This window comes from Dama dama, chromosome 22 (assembly GCF_033118175.1).
Source record: "Dama dama isolate Ldn47 chromosome 22, ASM3311817v1, whole genome shotgun sequence".
NCBI lineage: Eukaryota > Metazoa > Chordata > Mammalia > Artiodactyla > Cervidae > Dama > Dama dama.
In genome coordinates this window covers 51,004,960-51,029,135 of record NC_083702.1, presented here as the reverse complement: position 1 = coordinate 51,029,135, position 24,176 = coordinate 51,004,960, and the positions used below count along the sequence as shown (strand labels likewise).

General features: G+C 43.9%; 1 long non-coding RNA gene across 1 annotated transcript; it reads left to right on the top strand.

Moving 5' to 3' along the window:
• The first annotated feature begins 18,108 nt into the window (after nt 1-18,108).
• Nucleotides 18,109-23,390, top strand: LOC133043978 (uncharacterized). The gene is made up of 4 exons (XR_009689808.1): nt 18,109-18,391; nt 22,471-22,534; nt 22,785-22,961; nt 23,221-23,390. It is a non-coding gene; the product is annotated as an uncharacterized LOC133043978 (long non-coding RNA).
• The last annotated feature ends 786 nt before the right edge of the window (nt 23,391-24,176 follow it).

Here is a 24,176-nt window from a genome sequence, read left to right as displayed (position 1 = left end):
GCCTCTCTAAAGTGTCCTGGAATCCGAGAGGGATGAAGACCCTCTCAGTCTGGGGTCCCCAACCTCTGGGATCTAATGCCTGATGATCTGAGGTGGAGCTGATCTAATAATAACAGAAACAAAGTGCCCAGTAAATATAATGCACTTGAATCACTTTGAAATCACCCCAACCCCCCCCCCCCCCCGCCCGCCGTTTCATGAAAAAACTGACTTCCAAATTTTTGGCCAGTGCCGAAAAGTTTTTGGGGGCCACTGCTCTAAGTCACCCAAGCTTCCCTGGAATGACCTCGGAGGAAGGGAGATACTCCAGGCCCCTTCCTCTCGACCAGGTTTGAGAAGAAATGCTGGGGACCCTGGACACCACTAGGTGGCGCTCCAAACACACAGTTGCTTGCAGTGGCCAATGGCTCCAGGAAGCTCAGCTCAGTGAGACGAACTGCAGAGACCCCCACCCCACACCCGCCTCCCAAGAGCTCTGGGCTGGTGGAGTTTGCAGCATTTCTCAGGCTTCCCCTGCAGGCAAAGGTGCTGAAAGCTTGAGAGGGTGGAGCTGGCTTTGAGATGTCAGAATCACCCAAGAGGAGCTTCGAAGACAGGACATCCCCTGGGAGCCTCTGTCTGGTTAGGAAGCAGTGAGGCCCAGCAAGTCCTGGAGCAAAATCCGGAAGAATCTACCCCAGTCTTCATCCAGGTCTGGGTCCTCCACACCACCCTCTTGCCCCGCTACCATCCGGCCAATCTAGCCCCCTTATTAAGGAAAGAGTCCTCCGGAGTCCATGGGGAGGCTGAGATTGGTTGTTTTTGCGTCTGTCTGTAACCGAACACCTTGAGCAAGTGTTATGCATGCATCATCTTTGCTAGACTTGGGACTAAGTCTCAATCCTGACTCCACCGCTCACAGGCTGTGCAAACTTGCGAAGTTCCTTAACCTCTGTGGACCTCAGGTTCACGTCTGTCACAGGTGGATGACGGCACCCGTCTCATAGTGTCGTGACACTCTAGGGTGATGTGCGGGACAAGTAAGTAAGTAAGCAGAGAAATTAAGCCCTCCATAGACGTTGGCACTATTATTGTCACTCTTATTACTGGTTTTTGTGCCTGTCTGGCTCCAGCCCCAGCAGTACATGTATCTGTTTCCTGTATCCTGTATCCTCCCTTTAAAAATAAAAGTCTTCACTGAATTTGTTACAATATTGTCACTATTTCATGTTCTGCTTTTTGGCCACGTGTGAGATTTTAGCTCCTTGGCAAGGATTGAACTGGCACCTCCTGCATTGGAAGCCGAAGTCTTAGCCACCAGACTGCTGGGGAAGTCGCCTTCCCTCCCTCTTTTAAGGATGCTTTTTACCTCGGACCCATTCAGATAATCCAGGATAATGTTGCCATCTCAAGCTCTGTGCCTTAATGATGTTACCCAGTGAGCAGGGGTGTAGTTTGTGAGAGGCTCCAGGGAAAGTTCTCTCTTCCACAGGGCAGAAATGAAAATGACAACCACTCAAACAGTAGGTGTATAGAAAATGACACATGCAAAAGATTTTCATCACAACTTTGCCTGTAACAGTGAACAGCTCAAAGAAACCGTAGAGTTTGGTTAAGTACCTGTTGGCCTATCGATAAAAGATGACCTGCTGTTACTTGAAATTATATGGTGTCTACAAAACATAAAGAGAAGTTTAGAGAATAATATTAAGAGCAAAAAAGATGCTCAAAACTGTGTGTATGTGTGTGTGCGCGTGCTGTGATTATGACTATGTAAATATTATGTGGGTTTATCAGAATTAAATGAGAAGGCCTTTATTAATAAATGGAAATAATTACTTTGTAAGGCTGCTGGGACTGTGAGTAGTTAAAAATACACTTTAAACTATTCTACAGTGAACTCTATATTTTATTTTCCTTAAAGATATCCGTCCCACCACCATTTATTAATAAATGGAAATAATTACTTTGTAAGGCTGCTGGGATTTTGAGTAGTTAAAAATACACTTTAAACTATTCTACAGTGGACTCTATATTTTATTTTCCTTAAAGACATCCCCCCCCCACCACCATTACTGCAGTCATTTCTGAACAGGCGGACCAATTGGTTGCCATTTTCCAGGCCACGCTTGGTGGTCGCATTATCCTGATTTCCCTGGCGGTCACACTCCACTCTCGTGGATTCCAGGCTTCAGAGGGACGCTGCGTGTGGCAGAGTGGAGGGACAGAAGGGACCCGGTGTCCCAGGATCTCATGAACTGCTGGCCCACACTCTTGCCCTCCTCCTGGGTGGGCCAGTGGACTGCCCTGTTGTTCAGCACAGCTGGGACTGGACCTTGGGTGGAGGCAGAAAGCACCCTTTCCATGATTTCTCCTCCGCTTTCATCTCATTTTAACAGCGCTATGAAGTCAACATATTACCTTTAAAAGGTGTTGAAAAGAGCCACTTTTGGAAACTGTGCTCTGAAGAAACAACTTTTTCTTATGCTCCCCTCCCCCACGGCCTTTTCCCCATCTCTTGCCCGTTTTTTCCTACCATCTTTTTTTCTAGAGATGTGATCCTCAAATTTAGGCCGTGTTGGAATCATGGGGAGGGGCCAGTTTGGGTTTTTTTTTTTAATGCAGATTCTTGAGTCTCACTTCCAGAGGCTGCTTTAGTCCAAAACCTGAGTGGGGTCTTTGAATCTACATTTTTACCAACCTCTCCAGGTGACTGTATAGCCACTGGATTTGAGAACCACTGTTTGGCTGCATTTTAGGGGTGCTCTGGGCAAACCCAGAGAAGATACAGAGACGAGACCATCTGAAGAGAATCAACACTGCTTGTTTCTTTTTCCTTCAAACGCATAATCAAACACCCAAACAACAAATGAAAACAGTATTTGCAAATTATGTACCCAATGCAGGGTTAATCTCCAAAATATATAAAGAACCCAAACAACTCAATAATGAAAAAGCAAGCAATCTGATTAAAAAGCTGGAAGAGGATTTGAATAAGTGCTTCTCCAGAGAAGACATACAAATGGCCAACAGGCATATGAAGAGGTGTTCAGCATCACTAGTCATCAGGGAAATGGAGTAAAAACTACAATCAGGGACTTTGCTGGTGGTCCAGGGCCTAAGTTCAATCCCTGATCAGGGAGTTAGATCCCACATGCTGCAACTAGGGCCTGGCGCAGCCAAATAAATAAAAACCATTTATGGAGTATGGAGGTCCCTCAAAAAATTAAAAATAGAACTACCATATGATCTAACAATTCCACTTTTGGGTATTTATCTGAAAGAAGTAAAAATACTAATTCAAAAAGATATATGCACCCCACATTCATTGTAGCACTGTTTACAATAGCTAAGACATGGAAGCGGCCTAAGTGATGGATGAAAGGATAAAGAATTTTGTTGTATATTTATACAGTGGAATATTATTCAGCTGTAAAAAAGAATGAAATCTTTCCTATTTGCAATAACATGGATGGATCTTGTCAAATAAGTTAGACAGAGAAAGACAAATACAAATAAGAATGATGTCACTTATGTGTGAAATCTAAAAATTCAACAATAACAAAAAGCAGCTCAGAAGCAGGGGAAGTGGGGGAGGAATGAATGGGTGAAGTGAACCAAAAGATTCAAATTCCAGTCACAAACTAAGTAAGTCATGGGGATATAATGTACTGTATATTTGAAAGCTGCTGTGAGAGTAATTTTTAAAGTTCTCATCATAAGAAAAAAATTATATATTAGCTAGATTTCTGGAGTTTATTTCACAATATATACACAGTATTGTGAAATACAATGTATTTGACAAATATTGAGTCATATTGTACACCTGAAACTAATATATATTACATGTCAATTACATCTCAATTTAAACAATGACTTGTGACTTGCCATCCAGAGAAACTTTGGTAAAGATTTATATGCACCTGATTTGGGTCAAAATTCAGTAGCCAAGCTAAAAACTGTGCCCTTGTGGAATGACAAATTGCTTGTACTCAAAAGATACTTTTACACAAGTGCTTGAGATCTTGACCAAGGTTCACAGTTCTTTACAATTAGATGAAGGCATAGACTTTGATGATTCAATCATTTTTAGTATGCTTTGTCTGTTCTGTATATAATAGAATGAAATACTATTAACATATTTTCACTGATTCTAAGATGCCACCCCTGCCCCCTCTACACATACTTTTAGCAGCTGTGTGATTGGAATGCCTTATAATCAATGTCTCATTGTCATCGACACAAAGTCATGACTTGGTTGTCATTGTCATTACCTCTGATCATATTCAGAGAGTGGCACCCTTGAAAGAAACACTCCCTCATTGATGCCGTTGATCACCTGCAGGGCAACTTTGGGTTGAAAACATGAACCCTGACAGCACTGAGTTGAAAATCACTAAGATTTGGATTCTGTGAAGAAGTTTTCAGAATAACTTAACCAATTTTTTCAGTTATACCTTCCTCTTTAGGTGAGCCCAAGGGCCACAGGTGATATGTCTAAATAAGCACTTTTGATGAGGCTAAAATAAAAATGTTAAGAGCTAAAGCACTGGGTCATAGTTTAGTTGGCAGCATTTTTTTTCTTTCTTAGTTGTACATGAAACAGTGGTGCTTCTTACAACTGATGGGATCTTAGATACAATGAAATGAAGAAACAGCTCACACACAGCACTCCTTGCTTACCAGGCATGAGCATTCTATATGCACTAACTCATTCAGATCCTCATGATTGTTAGCCCATTTTACAGATAAGGAAACTGAGGCACATAGCTAAGGTCATATAGCCAGAGACTGATAGAGCTGGGTGGGTTTCCCACTCAGGCAGTCAGCTCCAGGATTCAGACTCAGAAGCTACACTGCAGGACTTCATGTAAAAGGGTGTAATTTACAATGTGTCAGGCGTTTTCAGTCCAACTGGTATTTTAGCATTTGAGCCAGCATAGAATTAATTAGGGGGAAAGGTGCAAATGTGTTGCAAAGACAAGGTCAAGTCTGTGATGAGCAAAAAAAGATAGCAGAGGCAGCCTGCCTCCAGGTTATTTCTCACCCTGAACTCCCCAGCAAGCCCTGCCTCATTCACTACGAGCATCTCACATTGGAAAGTTTCTCTCGGTTTCTCTGCATTCAGTGGAACACGGAAAAGAGCAGAAACAAAAACTGTTTGGCTACTCCTCTTTCTCCATCTGACATGGAAATGGGGAGTGACTTTAATTAAGACTCATGCTCAGATGTTTGCTGCCTTTGTCAGGGGAAGAGACAGTCCTAGTCTTCAGGGATAGGATTTGGGGTTGACTTACTCTTCTTTGTGAAAGATTAAGTTGACGTGAAGACAAATGGTAAAAATGTCTATTCAGTGTTGGACTCAAGGTAAAGGCTACTGCCCCTCCCAAGTTTCCTTTACTTAGCAGATATTTTTAAAACCCTGAATTAGTGTAAATTCTATATTATGTTACTGCTTTTACCAGCCATGATAAGATTGATCCCATGACAATGAAATTTGAGATATGGGTGACTGCAGTTAATCAGGAAGACTGAATCTTTGAAGGATTAGTTCATTTACAGGTGACAAAAGTTATAGTCCCCATGATAAAACAGGAACAAAAGAATCAGTCTTTGTTCATGGAAAATTTCTTTTGAAAATTGTCTTTCTTCCAAGGTAAAAACAACCATCAAAAAAAGAGACTGGGATCAGAGGCCTTAGAGCCCTCGTTTGACCCAAGCTTCTGGCCCTCTCAGCAAGAGGATGTTCACAGACTGCCTGGGACAGGAGCCCCAAAGAGGTGCGGGAGGCTTCACCCCCCATCCCCACCCCGCTGCAGCGGCACTGTCCCTGCGACCTCCCTGCCATCATCTGCCATCGAACTTCTGCAACCCACATCTTTATGTGCATCTGAATTCTCAAACACCATGCAAAGATATTGCCTGGATTCTGAATCTGCTCTGCAGCATATATTCCGTCAGTCCAGCCCCAATTTTTTGGAACTTTAGCCTTTGTACTTTAGCATTGACTGAAAAAAAAGGCGGAAATTTTTAGGAAACAAATAATTTAAGTCATTAGTTTTGTATTAAGAGTCAGATGCAGCTGTATTACTGAGGAAAATGTGAAATGTGAAACTTTTAAAAAGAAAATTAAAATTAGCAGATTGGTTTTCATCTTCCTGGCAAGCTTCAGATGAGATACCCCCCGAGATACCCCTGCACCATGCCCCTCCCTTCCCGAAGCCCCCAAGATTGAGTATTCATTTTTAGCTGCCCTGAGGGATACTGTTGTGGAAAAGTTTGAGAAGTTCTGCTTTACAAAGACTCCCTTGAGCCTCATAGCCATTGGTCATTAGGCAAGAAAATACAGCCAGTTCCTTCTGTCCTGGGCTGCCTTCCATTGCTGTCCACCCATGACCATAGTCTGTGCGTTGATGGACAGGGTCTTCGGAGTTGAGGTCTCCCTTGGCAGAATGTTCCCTGTAGTTTTAGCCCAGGAGCCCATGTTGTGTGGTTTTTCAAGGCTAAATTAGAGACCACCCTAGAATTTGGGGGCTGAAATGAGGCCTTTTCCTCTCTCTGTCCCATCTGGTTTGGGGGGAGTAGGGAGTCAGAGCTCTGACAGGCTCAGTTTGGGAGCCCACTGAAGCAACCAGCAGAATCCACACCTCTGTGCATAGGCAGAATGGAATCTTCGCAAATCTTTGAATAAAATTTTTCTTATTGTACTGAGTTTTTAAAAGGAGAGAACACATTTCCATCGTCCCTCCCCTGTCCTTTACCATCTCCCAGAATTTGCTCAAACTCATGTCCATTGAGTCGGTGATGCCATCCAACATCTCATCCTCTGTCGTCCCCTTCTCCTCCTGCCCTCAGTCTTTCCCAGCATCAGGGTCTTTTCCAATGAGTCAGCTCACTGCATCAGGTAGCTAAAGTATTGGAGCTTTGGCTTCAGCATCAGTCCTTCCAGTGAACACCCAGGACTGATCTCCTTTAGGACTGACTTGTTTGATCTCCTTGCTGTCCAAGGGACTCTCAAGAGTCTTCTCCAGCAAGGGTGTAAGAGGAGAGAAACTGGGGAGAATTCCAAGGGGAGACAGCCAGCTTCTGATTTGGCTCCTTCCTGGCTGTCACATCTCTATAACTCCGCTCCTCTTGAGTCGAGGCTGGACCAGGTGACTTGATTCTGATGACTAGGATGTGGCAAAGTTGATGGCATGGCACTTCTGTGATTAGGTTACAAAAGACTGTGACTTCCTCTTGCTGGCAGATTCTCACTACTGCTCTCTCAGCCTGTACCCTTCAATGAAGCAAGATGCCTTACTTGTGAGGTCCACATGTCAAGGATCCAAGGGTGAGATCCTGGCCAATAACCAGCGAGGAACTGAAGCCCTCAGTCTGACAGCCCACGAAGAAATAGATCCTGTCGACAACCACGTGAGCTCAGGGTGGGTCCTTCCCCAGTTGAGGTTTGACTTAAGATTGCAGCGCCTGCTGATACTGTGATTACAACCTGTGAGAGACCCTGAAGCTGAGGGCCCAGCTGAGCCACGTCCAGACTGCTCACCCACAGAAATGGAGAGAGAATACATAGATGTTTCAAACTGTTATGTTTGGGGATAATTGGTTATGCCATGATGTGTAACTAATACACAAGGGTTTTTGGCCTGGGCAACTGGAAGAAATAGTGATCATTAATCATATCATAATGTAAGTATAGATAGAAGCACTTTCTGATTGGAAAATAGTCAATTTGGTTTTGGATATGTACAATACACACACATTTCTGTTTCTGTGATCATGTTTCAAATGGTAGTTAGCTACAAGTATCTATGATCTAAATGCTCTCCCATGAACCACTTTAAAAAATGTTAATTAATGCATCTTCAGAAATCAGAGTCTATAATAATTTTAGTCACAATTATTTCTAGAAACAGGGAACATCAAATCCAGTACCAACCTATTAATTCTGGTGTCTCATTTTTGGAGTTTTTTTTTTTTAACTTATGCAAAAACTGGGATAATTCATCTTTTTTATCTCTTTAAGGAAAAGATTTGCTGGAACAAATTGACAGTACAAACCATTTAACAGAAAGAATCTTTAATTTTTAGCATTTAAGAGTGTTTATTTATATGTTAACAAAGTTATTCACTGTTAGTAGAAGATTACCAGAGGCTCTGAATTATGATAGCCTAGATGGAGACCAAAAGTCAGGCACGGAACCAAGAGAAATGAAGGAGGTAAAATTGGCAGGCTGTGGTGATCGGTTGGGTGTTGGGGTAAGGAGGAAGGAACTGTGCAGACACTGTATGCTGCTTATCCGCTGCCTCATCTTTCTTGCCCAAAGAGGACCATCTTGGTTCTGGTATCAGGTGGCCAGTGTGACGAGAGAGAGGGTCTCTACAGGACCCCAGAAGGTGAATCATTGCTCATCTCAGCTGTTGTGTTGATTCCATTCCCTCTGCCCGTGACTGGCTTAGGAATGGGCATATGACAAAATCCTGGCCAGTGGGGTATGAAGGAGCTCGCATCCTTCACAGGTGTGGGGCACCTCTTTGGAGGGTTTCTTTGCTCTTTAGAAGAGAATAGCGAGGGGAAACTTCGCCTTCCCGTTTCCAGACATTGCTCTCTGCTTGTGTGACTTGGAACCAGGGAAAGCATCTTGGGAGAATGAGGGGAGCTGGGCTAAGAGACTGTGTCAAGAGGCTGAGGGTGGCCCAGTAGAAAGGAACTTGGGTCCTCAGCACTGTGTTTGCCCCACCACATTAACCAGTCCTAGAGCTGCTGCATTTGTAGGCCTTGCTTTTATATGAAATGGAACATTTCCTAGTGATTTAATGTGTTTGGAGTTGGGTTTTCTGTTACTTGCAGCTGAAAGCATTCTGAGGTGGGAGAATTCTAGGCTAAGATCTAGTTTTCTGGCTTGATTGATGGACTCATTTACTGACACGGGGAATTCGGGAGGAGAAGGTACAGGGTTGGGGATGGAGAGGAATGGCGCCCTGGGTTCATAACCCGTTTGTTAGAGGTGTCTGTGGGACAGCCAGGTGAGGACATCAGTGGAAGTTCTGCTGTGCAGTCCTGCAGCTCAGGACTGAATTCTGAGCAGAGAGAGAGCTGTGGGAATCCTCATTCAGCACATAGGTGGGGGCTTTATCACAGCCCTGACTTGGGCTGGAGTCCAAGCTTTACTGCCTGATACCTATATGAGCTAAGGCAGTTAACTTAGAGTGTAAAGTGGAAATGTGCATCTTAGTACTTCTCAAGGAGGAATTGTACTGCAGTATAGCAGCGTGCGTGTGCGCGCGTGTGCACACGTGTGTGCGTGTGTGCACGTGTGTGCGCATGCATTGTGTGCGCACACGTGTGCGTATGTGTGTGCACGTGTGTGTGCTGTGTGTGCATGTGCGCACATGCACATGTGTGCACCTGTGTGCGCGTGTTTGTGTGTGTGTGTGTGTGTGTGTGTGTGCTGTGCTCAGTTGTTCAATCATGTCTGACTCTTTACAGCTCCAGGGACTGTAACCCACCAGGGTCCTCTGTCCCTGGAATTTTCCGGGCAAGAATACTAGAGTGGACTGCCATTTCCTCCTCCAGGGGATCTTCCCAACCCAGGGATTGAATCCGTGTCTCTGGCGTCTCCTGCATTGGCAGGCAGATTCTTTACCACTGTGCCACCTGCGTAGCAGAGACCATGCTAGATCTTCACTATTCCTGTTTTCCTTCACCTCCTGGATCCATGGGTAAACCTCCCATCCCAGTGTCCCCTGCTGTTCGGTGGGGTCATGTGGATGAATTCTGACCAATGAGATACGATGCTCTCCCTTCCCTCATCTGCCAGCTGGATGCAGAGAATCCAAGGGAGACCCTGAGGCTCTAGGAAATGATGGAACCTTTCAATGGAAAAAGCCTGGGTCCTGGAGTGACTTTGTGGAGAATCCCCACCTGCCCATCACCTACATAAAATGGTGACATAACAATGAATAAAGCTAGACCATGTTGTTTCTGCAGTAATTAGCATTCCCTGCCTTGACTCACCTACCCAGCATTCCCTGCTTTGACTCACCTACCCAGAATTCCATGCTCTGACTTACCTACCCAGAATTCCATGCTCTGACTTACCTACCCAGAATTCCATGCTCTGACTTACCTACCCAGTGTTTCCTGCCCTGATCTGCATACCCAGTATTTCCCAACATCTGATAACCAAGATGATTTAGATGGTATCCAGCTACAAACTTTAAATTGTTACACACTTATTTTATAGGTATTAGAAAAAATATAGATATACAAAGAAAACTAGATGACCAGTCTTATGATTTCAGAGATATCATTACTTGGGACAAGGGCTGATTTAATGAATTGAGTCAGTTAGAAACACTGAGTAAATACAGACCAGGAGTTAAGTGAAAATGGTAAAAAAAAAAAAACGGTGGCACACACACGCTAGCTTACTTTGTGAGGTGGTTGTGAGACTAAAAGGACATGATGCAAGCAAAGTAACTCTCCTAGGCCTGACACATAGGAAGTGAATGATAAATGGTAGCTCTTATCATGTAGCTCACGAATCTGTAACATAGGATTTATCACACTGCATCGTGTGGCTGGCTTATTGTTTACTTGTTCATCACCCCTGCTCACGCTGAGTGCCTTAGGGGTGGGGATCTATCTTATCTCTCACAGAATCTCTAGTACTATCTCAGTGACAGGCACCTAATGGGAAGCCAATAAATGGAGATTGAATGTTGATAATCTGGGAGTGTAACATCCTTTCTAGGACTGCAGATTTGAATACACTGGACTATGAACCTCACACAGACAAGACCCATGTCTGACTCAGCGCTGGCTGCAAGCACGCAACCCAGTAGCTGATATATTGTTGGTGCTCAAGAAAGACTTGTTGTGAATAAACATGTTTATTTTCATCATTATCACTGAGTACACCATCCACACGGTCCTGGATCAAGAGAACAATACTTCTCAGCTCTAGATGAGGGAAGTGAAATCTGGAGAAGCAAAGTCAACTTTAAGAGATCACATAGACACAGGAATATACAGTGGGGCCTTTGAAAGTCCCACAGGATGTGGAATAATTCTTCATTGTAAAAGACTGTTCTGAGCATGGCAGGACATCTAGTATGCTTGCCAATGCCTGCTCCTACCGATGGTGTCCCCAGTTCTTGCGCTCATCAAATATGCTCTCACAGATCTTGAAATGCCCCATAGGAAGCAGTACCCTATCTGGGAGCTACTGGTCCAACCTACCCTGTGAAATAGATGAAGAAACTAAGACCTAGACAGGGAGAGAGACTTGCCCAAACGGCAGAGGCAGGATTTAGACCCAAGTCTCAATATTACACCGATAATCTTTCTCCAATCATTGATAGTATGAAAGTTTAGATCAAAAAACTGAGTTTTGGGAGGGAGCAGGTTGGTCATGACTTAGCACCGCAAGATGGTCTCAGGGCTTCTCCCACCAGCTGATGAAGTGTGGAGTCCATGGGAATCCCCTCCCCTTTCCCCTCATCCCTTCTCTTGTCTCACTGCAGCTTAGTCCTGCCATGGGGGAGGAGGCAGCATGCAAGAAGCGGGAGAGAGTGGCTGATGAATCTCCCTCCCAGGTAAGAGCTGGCTCAGCCTCCTAATAGAACTGAGATGAGTGTGTGTACTTTAAAAGCAAATAAATGTTTCAGGCCCTGAAAGGGAGATGTTAATGGCTCCATTCGAATCCAGTGGAATTTATTTTCCATCAGGTCCAGACTTTCTGAGAAGCGTGGTTCAATCAAGGTTAAACATGAAGGAAGCACTTGTGGACTGAATGGACACAAAGTCAACCCCAAAACATTCATCCACTGCACATTTCTTAATTAAATCTCCGAAGCTGCAGCTGCCTCTGGCGGTAACACAGAGAGACATGCTAGCTTTTGCTTGCTCTTTTTGGCTTTTTCCATGGTGGAAAAGGTAATCTTTTCAAACTTGTTTTCACAATCTTTGAAATCTTTCACAAGCTTTGAGACAACGAGTTAACTAACTACCCAGGCTAATCCATGTGTCTCCATCCGAGAGGGTGCTTGTCAACCAGTAAACAGAAGTTTGGCCAGCCCTTTCAAAATGATTGTTTTAAACAATGAATGGTGTTTACAGAAGTGAGACTGGGAATAGAGATTCATAATGAATAGCTCCAGCAATAATTACTTATTTTCTATATTTATCGAAAATGACTACATACAGTATTGCTGTTTTCTCCGAAGAGAAAAATGTGGTAATTATCACAAATATTTATCTACTTTCCTATTTTAATGAATCGCAATTCGTATTTTTTAATTACTAGGGCAAAAAAGGAAAATGGCAACCCTTAGATGAGATGGCTTTAGTGTTGTTAAGAACGTGTTTGTACATTAGTATCAGTAATGGTGTGCAGAGAAAAAAATATATATGTTAGGCTTTGGGGCTTTGCAACATAGCACCCAGCTGTTAGGCCTATGATAGAAAAGCAATTTGGCATTGAAATTGTCCCTTGGATTCCTCAAATGAATTGTTTTCCTTGGAATTGTATGGAAACTACCTCTTTTAACCAAGGAGGCATATCCTGATAGCACATGTTCACTTTTGTTTAATGATATACTGGCAAATGTTCAACAACCAGTTTTCCAAGGAGAAAAAGTCCTGATATAGTGTTGGCCAATTTCTGTGGTGTAAATGTTCCCGTCATGGCAGATTTTAAGATACCATCATGATATCACTGAACATGCATTTGGGTCAAGATGTGTATAATTGACTCTCACAAGCCATTGGGAGCTGGCTCCAGCACATCACTGGATATAAGTTACATCTGATACACATTTGTTGAGACCCTACTGTGTGTGAGTTACTGTCCTAGGTGCTGAAGTCACCACAGTGAACCACATAGGCAAACCTCCTGCCCTAAAAAGTGTAGAGTGGGAGAGACAGATGATAAACAAGCTGGTCAATAAACATGTAACATACCTTCGAAGAGCTATGAGTGGAAAATGAGGCAGAATAAGAGGGTGAGTTGTGACAAGGTCGGGGCGGGAGTGTTTTTCTGTATGGTGGACAGAGAGGCCCTCTCTGAGGGGTGTCGTGAGAGCACAGGCTCAGTGAAGGAAGGAGAAAACAAGCATAGAGTTGGTGAGGCGGGAGCGGGAGGGTTGCCTGGGGGTTTTATTTGGTCTCTGTTTCCAAAGGACCAAGATATGGGAAGCCTGGAGTTATCGTCTAAGACCCAGACGTATTTCTGGTGATTCATGCTAAAATGAAGCATTCTAGCCCTAAATTTAGGCAATGGTCAAGACTGGCTGGGTGACCCACAACTCTCTCTCTCATCCGAGTACAAAGGCTCTCTTTTGAGATGTGTGATATCCTAGTTTTTATTCTTGTGTCTACCATGCCTCCAGCTCCCTGTTTCTTTATGGAGATCAGCTCCTGATTGCCTCATCCCTCTTACATTCAGACATGCCCTCTGCCTGAGATGGCGCTCTATGGGGAAGGATTTGTTCACTGCTGATTTCCCATCTCCCTGGAAACTGCCTGGTCCCCTGGCCCCCAGTCAACATTCAGTAAATATTGAATTAATTAACACAAGAAGATGCAAGCATCTAATTGGAATAATTAAGACTTCCAGTGAGGTCTGGCCTAAGCTGTTACCTCACACCCTAAACATTTCAATGGAGAAGAAAATGGCAACCCACTCCAGTATTCTTGCCTGGAGAATTCCATGGACAGAGGAGCCTGGCAGGCTGTAGTCCATGGGGTCACAAAGAGTCTGACACTACTGAGAGACTAACACTACATACATTTAAAAACTCTCTTCCTGCCATCTTGCTCACTGTTCGGCACCTACAGAATTGCCTGGGAATAGGTTCTCATAAACCTTTCAACCATTTATTGAATGGTTGAAAGCATAGATCTTGTTTTATTCTTATTGACTTTAATCTTTATTCTAAATTACTTTTCTTTTATTCCTCCTTCTTTCATTATACATAGGGCATTCTATTGATTTTTTTTCTTCAATTGTGTGTGCAGGGAGGTAAAATTATCTATGAAATTTATTTCAACACAACGAAAGAGGCATTACAATCTGTTGTTCTGTGAAGGGGTTGCTGGATCTGACAGGTGTGAGAATTCCTGGGCTGGACAGAATGAGTCTTGGCTACTTTCCAGTTACTAACAGGCCTTTAGGGGTCACCTTGAGCCTCTCTGAGGCTATAAAAGAACACGGGCAGCCTGAGGGCAGCTTGCAGGACCTTAGGAAATGCCATTGGGTCTTCAATGAGACCCGAGTCTGGAACAAAGGCAAGCATTCCTTTCTGGGCGTCCCCAGTGAGCCTGAGTTGAAATCAAGAGCAAGAACTGTTTCATTTCTGGTGCTTTTAGAACCTGCGCAATGATTCAGAGCGTGGGGGTTTACAGTGTGTTTCTCACTTCACACCACGTTTGATGTTCAGCACACAAAGAAAGTACAAAGTCAGAGAGGTGATCCGAGGAGTGAGGGTCCCTTCCTGGTGGGAGCAAAGTCTTGCTGGGTTTAAACACAAATCAGTGTGCTCTGTGCTAATAATGAGATTGGGAAATGTATTGACAGTGGAGGTGTTTTAAGTGTGAAGATAAAACAGACAGTTCTTTTCATCTATTTATTGGTGACAAGTCTCCCAGCTCGAGATTTTGTTGTTCTATTTTTTTTCCCCCCACACTGATTTCTAAGGTAAAGAAATTCACAGCAGGACTTAATCTTCAAAAATAGGTAACTGGCAGCTCAGGTTTGAGAAAATGATACTAAGGACTGTCACACAGTAATCACTGGCTCTATCCCTCGCACCCTGCCATGGAGACTGGAATGGTCATTTCTGTGTGAACTAGGAAACCAGGCTCATGGAGGTCAATGGATTTGCCTGAGACCAGCCTTCTGGTAAGGGGCAGCCCAGGGCTCAAACATGCTTTCTGGTTCTAAGATTTTTGACAGGGATTTAATAATAGAAGGCAAGAACCATACTGTACATATCAGAGCTATACGGAGAAATAAAACCGACACATGTTTCTCAGGAGAGAACATATTCTAAGGAATTAGCTCACATGATTATGGAGTTTTGGCAAATCCCAAACCTGTAGGTTAGGCTGACAGGCTAGAAACTCAAGGAAGAGTTGCCGTTTGAGTCCAGAGGTTGCATACTGGCGGAATTTCGTCTCACTCAGACGAGGTCAGTCTTTGTTCCAGTCAGGCCTTCAACTTATTGGATGAGGCAAATCCACATTATGGAAAGTAATCTGCTTTAATCGAAGTCCAGCAATTTCAGAGTTGACCTCATTCAACCACCTTCACAGAAACAGCCAGAATAATGTTTGACCAAATATCTGGGCACCGAGGCCCAGCCAAGTCGACACTCTAAATTAACCATTACAGATACTTTCATTTTAAAATATATTTCTTAATGATGGCAAGTGCAGTCCATATTCAATATATAAATATGAAAATTGCAAAAAATATATAAAAAGGAAAGAAATTTTAATCCTACCAGGGCCTACTGGGATGGATCCTCCTTATGCTCTTCATTCTAGGCATACAAACAGTATAAAAATGTATTTTCATACCCACAAATGATATCATTTCACAATAATGTTTGGCAGTGTACTGTTTTGTTTTTTTTTTTAGCAAGACTCTATGAATTTTCCCCCAGGTTAATAAATATTTTTCTCCATCCTGATTTTTAAAGACAGCACAGCAATTCTGTCTCACGATGGCTGTAGTGAATGGCTTCTCCTGCTCAGCATCTTTTCTCCTTTTTGTCTGATGACAATATTTGGTTCAGGTGGTGCTAAGTCTTACCTCTTGACCCAAAGGATAGACAAGAGTTGTAAATATCAAGAAAGAGCGTTTTCTTTTCTTTAGGTTTATAGGCTGGCCCAAGATGGGTCCAGGACTGCTGGCGGTCATTTTTATCAATACTTGGGCTTGATCTTAAGAGCGAAGCTGGTCTAGAGGAAAGCAGAGAAATGAAGAGAAACAAAGAGTACATTGTTTGAACACCTGGATCCAACCATGCCTGAAGCTACTCTCCTTTATTTTTCAGCTCTCAGAGCTCATAAATTCCTCCTTTTTTGCTTAAGCCGGTAGTTAGATTCTATTACTTTCCCGGAAAGAGTTCAGAGGCCTGTCTGATGTGGTATCACTCAATTTACGTGCACCAGTAGATGACTGTGTGATGTTTTTTTCAGATAATTTACCCATGATGGGCAAGATGTTGCAGAGAAGTTTGGAGACTGCAAGATGATTTAGATATAATCTCTCATCTCAAGGAGCCTGCGATCCAGTAATTGAGGCCAAGTGCATTTTTGTCATCTACAGGAATATAATTCCAACGGCTTGTGGGAATCAGGACAACTTCCCAAAGGGACAAACATTTGATATTGACCTTGAGAGAGAGGGTTTAAGATTCCTTTTCAGGATCTGAAAGGTTCTACGTGGCCTAGTTTTAAACCACATACTCATGTACGTATAGATGGCCTGGGGGTCTTATTAAAATGCAAATTATAATTCAGTAGGTCTGGGGTGGGGACAAGTTCCTGCATTTGTAATGGGTTAGAAAGTGCGGTCCACAGACTGCCCTCTGAGGAGGGAAGGTCTGTCTCTCACCCATTCCTCCGGCTCATCTCACACCGGCCTGTACATGACCGCTCTGCTTGGCTCCTTTGTGTCCTGGGAGTACACCCCCCTGACCAGCCTCAAGGCCTGCCACCCACGGGGCCCCTTGCCTGGATCACTCTTTCCTTCAGTGTAGGGCTCCCCTCCGATCTCCGCTCACACGGCCACGCAGTGCCTCCCCAGCCCTCCTTATTTTCGAGCTTGTCTCCCATCATGGTGAAGGCAGAAAATGATACTCACCAGACTGAAGGGTGAGGGAAGCATCAAGGAGCTCTGTATCTCTCACATCTGTGATCTGTTCTTGGCACATGGCCTGGAAGCTTTGTTAGCAGCTACCAGAATCTGCAATTATCAAGTTGATGTGTTCACTATCTGCCTTTTCCAATAGAAGGAAAGCCCTGGAAGGCAGAATCTCGCTCATCTCGATCGCTGCTCCTTCCTTCATGGTGCTGGACATGTGGCAGGTGCTCAGCGAATATTCCCCGAATGATTGAATGCAAGTGCAGAGTGAAACAGGAAGCGGGAAGGACATTTCTGGCAAAGGGAAGATCACGAGCAAAGATGGGGGATAAAGTGAGTAGCTCAGTTTAGCTGGAGGCTGAGCAGCGTCTGTAGGGGAGGCAGGAGATGGGAAGGAGGGCTGAGAAAGGGCCCAGTGAGGAGCCAGGAGGTGATGGGCACCAGAATCAGATCTGATCCCAGCTCCGCTCCAGGACCGTCCCTCTGGCTGGTAGGGAGAGAGAGAGAGAGAAGAGGGGCTGGGAATGGGACACAGAAAATTGCCAGAAAGCTCTTAAAGCAATTCAGGTGAAAGTGGAGGTGGTGGGGGGAAGGGAGGAATGAAATAGATGTGAAGGCAGGTGAGGACTGGGAGTGGGAGGGTGAAGGGAAACCCAACACTTGGTGATTGAGTGGGGGCAAGGGGCCAGGGATGCGCAACTGGCAAGGGTGATCAGAAATGGAGAGGCTAAAGTGAGTGAAATTAGAGCCATTCCTTGGTTTGCTAATTCTAGTTTGGAGGACGGATGGAGTTATATAACCTGACGTTCCACACTTAATGAAGGTGTCAGCCTGCGGTACTGACAGCAATAGCAGGAGATGCATCACTGCCTTGTTCTGAACCTCAGCGTCTACGATCTAGAATGGGGGTGATGTGCATACCTTGCAGAACAGTTGCGAGGTTTGGAGACAGCCCAGGTGGGTGAGTGTTCACGGGAGGATGCAGGGGAGTGGGAGTTGTGCTGCGCCGGCCGGAACCCCACCAGGACAGAAGCATTTATTTCCCCAGTTGCTGGGCATGTTGGAGGCTTATGGGTGACAGAGAGCCCTGACTCACCCAAGGCCAGCCACATCCAGGGATGGGTTGATGTCGGGGTACAAAGGCCCAGCTCCCCGCCAAGGGGGGACAAGCCTGAAGCACCAGCCTAGCACCAGAGCTCTCAGTGGGGTGAACTAAGGCTATGTTGTGCTGGCACCGAAGCCCTACCTCTCCGTCTATCTAATCCTGCATCCTTGCATGCACCGACAGGACAGGTTTTGTTCCCAAAGACACTCCCCAGTAAACTTCCTGTATGGAAATCTCCATCTCTGAGTCTGCTTCCTGGGGAACCCAGAGCGCAACAGAGGGTATTATCTTGGCACATTGATCTTAAGCCACCTGAGTATCAGGTGTTACTAGTTGGCCAGAATCTTAAGCACTATTCTGTGAAGTTTCAGACACTCAGCAAGAAAGCGATGTTCTGAAGGCCTGACCTGTCAAGTGGCTTCTCAGGCAGGTCAGAAATTCTTTCCTGTGCTGTAGACCTTTTCTTAATATTTAGAAATGCATAAAACTAATGCATTATATTGCAAAGTAAGTCAATTTTATGGAAACACAGTTATCAAACTGTTATCAAAATAGCCTATGACTATCAATATATGGCATAGCAGTATAGAAGGTATTGTGATAGAGTAATATAGTTAACAAAAAACCTATCAGTGGGTCTAATAATCTAAAAAAACAGTGAGTGTTGATATCTCAAGATGTATATAGCCGCTGCAGTGTGATATGGAAAGATCTGACTTCTGTTGGTGAGAAGTTACAGGGCTTGCAAATACCGAGGTCAACAAAAATCAAGATGTCATTCCCCCCACCCACAATCATGGACCTTCTGAATTCTATTCATGGAAGCCCAGGGGGTTTATGGATCTCAGGTTTAAAAAAAGCCTTGGTATTCTGTAATCTACTTAAAGATGCTTAGTTCTAGATGGTGCAGGGAGGCAGGGATTCACACTCCTAGGGAGACAGATAACATTTAATCAGAAGGGTCACACCTCAAGACACTTGCTACCATCTCCTGTTTTCTGTATCTCTGGTCAAGCTCAGGTGTCTTACTAATTAGCTCAGAGAATAGCAAAAGAGGGGTTTTACTAGTGAAATTTGTGGCCAACAACCTAACAGATGTTAGAACTGGGCTTTCATTAGTAAAATTCGTGGTGTTCAAGATTAGCGGATTGGCTGAAGTGACACTCCCCCTGCTCGGATGATTGAGGTAGTGGAGTCAAACAAGGCTTTCTCTACACCTTCAGAGATGATGTCTGTGGCTGGCCATGGGGTTGCAGGTTATCTGGTTGCTAACCATAGGAATAGCAGGATCCTGCCTCTCAAACCTTGTCATCTAATTCTCAAGAAAATGTTTCCTGTAACACATGAGCAGATCAGTTAAAAAGTTGGAGAGCTGGAACTTTACCAAGTTTATAATTACATGGTATAAACCATTTGTTAACTGCATGCCTGTTAAAGGTAAAGTCTGTGAAGTGTGGTAGAATTTGTTCTGAAGTTCACTTTCAGTCTAACTATAGTAAGGTTGTAAGAGAAGTTAACCCTTGCCCACTTCAAACGTTCTGGAAATTCTTACAGCCATCAAAAAGAACCCAAAAGGTTGTACACAATTATATGGGCTTGGGTAGGTTTTCAACAATGACACTTAAATTTTCAGGTGTTCTATTGATCTAAAATCATGTAAAATACCCACCTGCCAAGGCAGGTAAACATAAGAGATGTGGGTTCAATCCCTGGATTGGGAAGATCCCTTGGAGGAGGGCACGGCAACCCATTCCAGTATTCTTGCCTGGAGAATCCCATGGACAGAGGAGCCTGGCAGACTACTGTCCATAGGGTGGCAAAGAGTTGGACACAACTGAAGCGACTTGGCCCTGCATGCAAAATCCACACCACCACCACCTGTACTTTATAAGAGACAGGTTTAGGATACAGATGGAAGACCAATCAGAACAAAGTGGGTGGAGCTTTGAGTTAATTACCCAATGGATGTTTAGATAATTAGCCTGGAGGGGATGAGAGAAGGTCAGAGTTTTACCTAATGGCCCCAGAGAGAGGGTCTATTTGACTTGGCTGCTTCCCTACGCAGCTAATGTGAACAATTCTTGCTTTGTTGGGATGATTCCAGTCCTAGCAAACAGCCAGCAGGGCTCCCCTAAATGCTCCTCCAGAGAGAAATGAATCCTGAAAAGGAGGCGGGGGTCGGGGAGAGCTGAATGAGAGAGCGCTATGTCTGCTCTCCTTGCTGTATTGGGCTTCACTGGGGATGAAGAAAAAGTCTCTTTGAGTCTCTTACTTGAAAAGGACTCAAGGTTTTATCAGGAATGGTTTGTAATCCAAACTGACCCTTTCTTTTAATCAATAGTAGTTGTGTATAAAATCAAGTAGCAACCACATGACCATGTGAAAGATAACAATATGCTAACGCACCTGTAAGTTATAAGGAAATGGAAACAGCAGAGAGATGAGAAGGAATTCAGTCGACATCAGCTCAATGAACATTCTGCTCATCCTCAAACATAAACTGTAGACCAACAGACTCATCCAGCCAACCATCCACTCATTCAATGCATGATTTTTACCACCTACAGTGCCCCGGTTCCTGTGCTAGGTGTTGGGGGCATATAAAGAGCAGGAGAACTAAGGTCTCATAGATCTTAGACTGAGGGGAGAGACAAACAACAGACGTATTAGCAAACGTGCGTGCTTGCGTGTGTGCTCAGTCTTGTTTGACTCTTTGCTACCCCATGGACTGTAGCACTAGAATGCAGTTATACATCACAGGCTGGTACAGAAATTAGCCTGTAATTCTAACCATAATAAATGTTGAGGAAAATGGAGGATAACATGAGAATATAAAGTAAGAGGAGAGGTGGCATCTAGCTAAGCCTGGAAGATCAGGGAAGGCCTCCCTGAGGAGGTGACATTTCAGCTGAGGCCTGAAGATTGACTCAAACCTCAGGATTGGCTCCTAGCAGGTGAAGGGTGTCTGTGTGTGTGTGTACTGAGCATTCTTTGTAGAACTCATGCAAAAGCCTTAAAGCAGGTGGTAGCCTGGCCAAGCTCAACAAGTAGAGAGTAGGCAGAGTGACTGAGGTGGGACATAAGGCAGAATGGTAGGGGAAGAGGCAGGGAGTGTGCTGGGGTACAGATTAGAATTAGATACAGCTGTCCTTGGGGCTCACCGTCACGTGGGAAGGATGTGTGTGATTGGGTGAGTCATAGCCACATAGAGATATCTACCAGGGGGCTGAAAGACTTCAGAAAACAGTATGACTCGTGCTGCCTAGAGGAGTCAGGGAAGGCTGCCCAGAGGAGGTGATATTTGACTTGGGTCTCAATGGCTGCATAGGAGTTTGTTAAGCCAAGAGAAAAGCAGAGAGGAAAGCATGTGCAAAGGCCAAGTGAGCAGTCAGAGTGACCAGAGTGTAGACTGTGGTACAGGAAATAATCTAAGACTTACAATAAGAGCTGAGGGCCAAGGATATTTATTATTTTTCTTTTAATTTCAGTTCAAATGTGAATTTATTCTGCCTTGTAGACACATTCAGCTACATTTCTCTAATTTTAAACACTGAACATATTGCCATCATTTTTGTTTTCTGAGCTCATAAGTGGATTCAATTCTTGTTCTTGGTTGGGCGGAATCTTTTCAATGACCCCAAGCTAAGGCCTCTGCAAATATCTTTAAAGTAGTTATATTCTTGCAAATTTATTCTACACTATCCAGCCCTGGAGTTGGTGATATTTACATAACTCAGATGTCTGAGCTGGGGGCCATGACACTGATTAAGCTTTGAGGAATTTACATTTTTCTATTTGGAGACTTACTGAAGCACAGAGATGATTCTTCTGTATTCTTAGAATTCTTTCATTACACATATACACTTCATTGCCTAGATTTATCTGGGGGCTTCTTATTTCTGGAATAGTCACTAATTCTACCCGTTTGCCAATCCATCAACAACATACCTGGTCTACCATTTCTCATCAATATAGTCATGTATTTGTTTTGGTTGACTATTAATAGTGAAACTGTACCCGTAATTCAATGGACATGAGTTTGAGCAAACTCTGGGAGATAGTGAAGGACAGGGAAGCCTGGCATTCTGCAGTCCATGGGGTCTCAAAGAGTCAGACACGACTGAATGACTGAACAACAACAATACCCATAATTAATTAGTAGTGTACTAGTTAATGGGGAGGAGGATTTGTAGTGTTTCAGATTCTATGGTGTTAATACTCCCATCATACTAGTTCCATACTAGTACCTATTTTTAATGACTGGCTCACAAAATTCCTGAAAATTTAACGATTGGCACACCAGTGGAACTGTGCAACCTTTGTTAGTTTACTTAATGTCTCCAGATTTGTTTTCTCGTCTACAGAGTGAAATAATATCAATAATAGTAACTATGGCCTTGGGTGGGTATGAATATTAAATAAGTTGATGCATTGAAAGCGCTGGCCAAAGTACCAGTATATATAATAGAATGTGAATTCAACAAATACTTGTTGTGACTGTTGTTTTAGTTTACAAGTACCAAAGTACGCCCTCCAGAGCTTCTATTGAGGATTTCTACAGGTTGCCAGAGAGGTGGGTCTCGCTGTTTTGCTGCATGTGAGTCTTTTGTTAATAGGTTAGATTTTATTCACTTCTGTTTAGCAAAATATAGTTCTGCAATTGCTTCAACAATGTCTTGCTAATGTATTGTTGGATTTTCATGACTCTGTCCCTTAAAACACAAAGCTTTTGGCTCTTCATGATTCAAAAAAATGTCCTTTATGATTTTCTCTTTAATACCCATAAAGGACTGAATTATACCCTATTCCTTCATGTATTTCAGAGGGAATGGAAATTAACTTGCCTGCTTTGTGCCACTAATAATACAGTACACGACGCTGTCAAAACAGCTTTATAGATTACCAACACTACCTGTGAACGCCCTGCCGACTTCCAGAAGTTATATTAATGGGCAGCTGCAGAAAATCTGGCAGAAGGAGCATCTGAGATAATGGTTTTGGTGAGAGCTTCTGGAAAGGCTTTTGTGATCCTTAAAGAAAAACAGACTAGAGGGTGTAATAATCTTTCATTTTATAATAAAGTGTCAGGATGCGTCTGGCTACACATTACAGAATACCTAACGATGGCTGTAGCAATAAAGACATTTAATTATCTCATAACAAGATGTCTAGCAATAGGCAGTTCCAGGTTTGTGCAATAGCTCCGGATGACTTCCTCACTCCCCTCTGTCATCCTCAGTATGCTGTCTTTGTTCTTAGGCTTGATGCCTCATGGTTGCAAGGTGGCTGCTGCAGCTCCAAGCATCTTGTCCTTAACACCAGCATGTTCAAGGCAAGAAGAGGGGAGTGGCTGGTGTTAAGGAACTTTCCTCTCAGCTTTTCTCAGAAGCCCCCAAGCTGACTTCTCCTTGAAGCTCATTGGCCAGAACTCAGGTATGTGGCCGTGCCTAGCAGCACAAGAGGATGGAAAGACAATACCTGGCAGAGTGCAATGGGTCACCATGTTGGTTTAGCCCAATCATGGTTAATTGCCTGGGGCTTGGGGAGGAGTCCTTAGTTCCTGAATTCAAGAGCTGTTTACCATCTACCAGAGCAAAATTTAAGTTCCAGGTTCTGTTAGCAAGAGATGGGGGTGGGGAGGGAGTAGAGCAGTATATGCCACCCATAATAAATAAATGTCACACGTGTGACCCTCATATGTTAAATGTGACTTTGTGAGGAAGTTGAGGTTGAGCGGTGGGCACCTGATTCTGTCTGCCTGACGTTGCTTCCTCTTCCTTCTGATGACCAAGGCTTGATTTGCCTTTGGTGAACTGCCTCTTTCCAGCTCCTGGAATATTTTTTCTAGTTGAAGTTGATGTACAATGCTGTGTTAATTTCCGCTGTGCCACAAAGTGATTCAGTTATACATACATATCCACTCTTTTTTAAGATATTCTTTTCTATTGTGGTTTACCATTGGATATTGAATATAGGGGCTTCCCAGGTGGCACTAGCAGTAAAGAACCTGCCTGCCAATGCAGGAGACGTAAGAGACGTGGGTTCAGTCCCTGGGTTGGGAAGATCCCCTGGTGGAGGGCATGGCAACCCACTCCAGTATTCTTGCCTGGAGGATCCCATGGGCAGAGGAGCCTTTCTGGCTACAGTCCATGGGGTCACAAAGAGTCAGACACAACTGAAGTGATGTAGCATACACACACACATTGAACATAGAT